The sequence below is a fragment of the Myotis brandtii genome, unplaced genomic scaffold, assembly GCF_000412655.1.
Source record: "Myotis brandtii unplaced genomic scaffold, ASM41265v1 scaffold35, whole genome shotgun sequence".
NCBI classification, from domain to species: Eukaryota; Metazoa; Chordata; class Mammalia; order Chiroptera; family Vespertilionidae; genus Myotis; species Myotis brandtii.
In genome coordinates, this window is record NW_005363467.1 from 323,844 (window position 1) to 328,462 (window position 4,619).

The 4,619-nt window shown below is 52.5% G+C and overlaps 1 long non-coding RNA gene across 1 annotated transcript in view; it reads left to right on the plus strand.

Annotated features, from left to right (window-relative positions):
* LOC102243947 overlaps nt 1-4,619 on the plus strand; it is a 187,222-nt gene that overhangs the window by 92,523 nt on the left and 90,080 nt on the right. The gene's annotated exons all lie outside the window — the stretch shown is intronic.

Below are 4,619 nucleotides of genomic sequence, written 5' to 3' on the forward strand. Positions count from 1 at the left end.
TCCAGGCCAGGCCGCCCGCGCCCGCTCACGCCGTGTGCCCACTCTCTGCGGTGACTCCGATGTGCCAGCCCTTTCCTCTTGGATAGAGTCAGGGATCTGCGTCACACACTTCGGTGGGGGATAAGTAGTGTGTTTCATTTCAGCTGTGTTACCGGCGATTTCTATTTGAAACGAGTTGATTTAAAGAAACCGGTGAGTCCGTTGAAGAAGAATCATAACTGGTTAATGGCACAGGCAGACGCGGCGACGGGGGCGGTGCCGTGTCAGGGACTGGAATGTGGGTGTGCCGTCCCCAACCTCGTGCCGCGGGAGGAGGAGGGACACACAGACATTTCAGGCGAGCCCTGTCCTTCTGGGAGGCGCTCCGGCCCCGGCTCATGGTGTCGATGTTTCTCTCTCTCTCTCTCTCTCTCAAATCAATCAAACAATCAATCAAAATTCATTGGAGCCGGCCCATGTGCCAGGAGGTCACGGTTTGATTCCCGGTCAGGGCACATGCGGGGGTTGCGGGCTCGGTCCCCAGTGTGGGGCGTGCAAGAGGCAGCCGATCCGTGATTCTCTCTCATCATTGATGTTTCTCTCTCTCTCCCTCTCCCTTCCTCCCTGAAATAAATAGAAATATATTAAAAAGAAGAGAGAAGATGCCAATGGTATCCTTTCATTCACTCCATTTGCACATGCATGTTCGCATCGATGCGTCAACCCACGAATGTGTTACCTTTCTAACCCCCTCAGCCATCACTCTCCCCCTCACCCGCCCACTCACGTGTGGCTGTGCATCCGCTCAGCCCTTCACCGCTGCGCTCACCTGTGCGTTTGTTCGTTCGTGCATTTGTTTCATTCATTCGCAAACAAAACACTTTGAAAGCAACTGAAGCCTCTGGAGAAACGTGGCAGAGTGACCACCACCCAGGTCACCGGGCGCGGCCACCTGCAGGTGGACAAGCACGTGTGAGAGGTGCAGGCCCTGCCCGTCTACTGTGACCGTGGGATCCCAGTGTCACGTGGGTGCCGGGTCTTGAGGCCTCCCCCCCAGGCTTTCCCCGGGTTTGACTGAGCTTTCGTGGGGTGCCCTGGACCTCTTGTGACCCTGAGCCACCCTTGGGCTCCCCTAGAACGAGAGAACCCTGAGGATCCCCCGGGGAAGCAGTCGATGGTCAAGTGTGGGCACCAGGGCTGTGGTGTGCCAGGTGGGAGAGAGCGGCTGTTGTCTTAGTGACGACTACGTGGCTGGCGTGGCAGGCGTGGCGTGGGCAGGACATGCAGTGGCGGGCACAGTGGGAATAAAAATCTGCCAAGGGTCACGCAGGCCTAGCGCGTCCTTCTCTTCTCCCGCGGAGGAGTGTCTGCCGGTTCCTGCGTCTGAACATCACACTGTCCCTGAAAGACGGGCGGGGCGGGTGCTGTGGTGTGTGTTTCACTCGTTGAGACTCTGTATCCGAAAGCACGGAAACCTGCCCTGGCCGGTGTGGCTCAGTGGGTAGAGTGTCGGCCCGTGGACCAAAGGGTCCTGGGTTCGATTCCAGTCAAGGGCATGGACCTCAGTTGCAGGTTCCTCCTCAGCCCGGGCCCTGGTTGGGGCGCGTGCAGGAGGCAACCAGTCGATGTGTTTATCTCACATCGATGTTTCTCTCTGTCTTTCCCTCTCTCTTCCACCCTCTCTCTCTAAAGATTAATGGAAAAAATATCCTCAGGTGAGGATTAAAAACAAACAAACAAACAAACAAACAAACAAAAAACCCCAAAGCGTAGACTGTTCATTTATTTATATTTGTTAATCCTCACTCGAGGATATTTTTCCATTGATTTTTAGAGAGAGTGGAATAGAGAGGGAGAGACAGAGAGAAACATTGGTGTGAGAGCAACACATCGATGGGTTGCCTCCTGCACGCGCCCTGACCAGGGCCCAGGCCGGGGAGGAGCCTACAACCGAGGTCTGTGCCCTTGACCACAATTGAACCCGGGACCTTTCAGTCCACAGGCCGACTCTGTATCCACTGAGCCACACCGGCCAGGGCTGTGCTGACCATGGAGAAAGTGTCCGCTGCAAGGAGCCTTTCGGTGCGCAGCCCGTGTCACCTGTCCACTCATGCAGGCGGGCGGCACCTGCTGGCTCCGGGGTCCAGCCTGTGCCACACCAGGAAGGCGGCCCGGTGGCCAGCTGGGAGCTCATCCTGCCCCATTCAGGCTGTAGGCGACCCCTGGGGGCCTGCCTCCCCCCAGGATTCATGAAGCCTTCGCCCAAGGAACCACCTTACCTGTGGGTCAGAGCCCCGCCCACATTGAGGCTCAGCTCATGGCCAATCACAAGAGTTCTTACCCGGTTGCCTAGGTAACCGGAGGGGACCCTGGAAGAGGACCACGGGACGGGAAGACACACAGGCACACGGAGTGGTCCCGGGCGCTCATCCTCCGTCCCCATCGCCCCGTCCAGGCCCTCGCCACCCCACTGCCCAACTGGCCTTTGGCTTGTTGCTTTACTTGATTGAACATACACAGCCACGAGCACGCAGGGCAGCCAGCAGAGCGGCCGGGATACTGTTCCTTTCTCTTCTGGTTTATTTGTGAAGGAATCTACCGTATAAATCACTCGAAGCCACCAAGACAGAAAGGGAAATGTCATGTTCGAATGGAGGGTTCAGGGCGCGCTCCCATGACCATCCAGAACACGTGGCCGGTTGGTGGCCCTTCCTGGGGGTGGGGGGCGGGTATTTTGTGAGCCTGGCTGCAGACCACGTGCCGCGCTCAGGCAGCTCCGCCCTCCGTGGCCATGGGAGGCGCCGGGCGCCCGCCGCTCCTGCCATCAGAAAGCCCGGTCGGTGTCTGCCGGACAGTTCCCGGGCGGTGCCATTTGCCAGGACTTGTTCAATGAACAGCCATGTTTTGACCTGGACGTGTTATTAAAGTTGCCATTCTCTCCTAAATTACGTCTAATGAACATATTTGCATGTTATCGGAGAGGGCAATACATCATCTCAAATTTCGGCGTTTAAGCCCGCATCACTCAAAACAGCTTTGGTGGATTAGTAAGCAGGTGAAATCAAAAATCTCATTTCATATCTGACATTAATAACTTTCAGGGGGAATGAGCATTGGCATTTATGTCTGGCCCGGCTTCGAGCCCAATGTCCTAGAAACACAAGGGCAGCAGACAAACCTCCTCGCCAGATAGGAAAATAAATCATGCATAATGCCGGATTCCTACCTTACATGTTAATTAATGTGCGCAATCAATTACCGATGTTACAATATGAGCAAGAAACTGGTGGGGAATGGGGTCATAAAAAATACCTATAGATTTATCTGCTTCTAGCTTTTTTTTTTTCTATTTAAACAAATAGTCTTCAAGCCCGTGAATGCTGTGCTGAGACATGCTCTGAATAATAAGCATCATAAAATCTAATCAGATTTATAAGAGGAATTGATTGTTGTGGCAGGAGGAGAGGGAGGAAAATAAGCTGGAATTTAAGTGTTAATTTTTATGCTAATCCACAGTGGCTTCATATGAAGCAATTTTGTTCTGTGCCACAAATATAAAATTGTCCCTTGCAGAGAAATGTCAGCTTGCTAGACCTGAAAGCAGTAATTTATTAGGTATGTTTCTATTAGTATGTGTCACAGTTGTTAGCAGGCTATACACACAATGGTGCTTCATACTTATCCTCCAAGTCTCCGAATGTTGCAGCTCAGTGGCTGCTACGTGGGGGCATTAATACATTATCATATGCGGGGTGGTCTGTGCCCTGTGGACAAAAGGCTATTTAATACAATTTAATGTCATTCCGAGGAGAAGTGGAAAAATAAAGACGGGGAATAAAATGGCATCTGTGTGTTTCACAGTGCGCTCATGCACGAACCCTCGGTTTAAGAGGTATGACATTTCTGCCAAGAAAAAGAATAAAAACTGGGCCATTTTTCCCCCCCTCTAACCCGCTCCCCACTGCAGTCCTTTCTCAATGCTATTAAGTGATCGATTTACACGGCCCCGTGATGATGTCATCCGTAGGAAGGGGAATGCAGAAGACAGCAAAACCCGCGCCGGTGACCTTGTTTCAGAATCCCGGGGACCCCGTCGGCCCCGCGCCCCCGCGGATGGTTTCGGAAGGGTGTACTTTTTTTTTTTTTTGGACAATCGCTCGCTACTGGGGAGTGAATTAATAGAGTTAAGGGTTCTGATGCAATTCACATATAGGTCAATTAGATGCACCAACATCTGCTGTCACCGTCATTTGCATGCGGCATTCATATGTTAATGACGCCTCTTTTTACTCAAGTAATATATTTAAAAAACAAGATTTGCATATCGGTTTGGATCGGTATATTATAAGCGATTTATCATTTGCTCCTTCCCCGGGCCGGGCCGGCGGGGAGCATGGGCTCCTGAGTGACGGCTGGTGTGTCTGAGCCGGGCCCCGATTCATCCCGGAGCCCCATTCCAGAGCCGCTCCCCGCCCGATAAATCAATACCGACACAGATGGACGGGTGATAATCTATTTAGAATGCCTGATAGCAAATATTGGTGCACAGATGATGAGAGTGGTAACTGTCTTAGCAGCAAAGCCTCGTCTTTCTCCCTCTGCGAATGGTAAGTTGGGACACCAAAAAAAAAAAAGAAAAA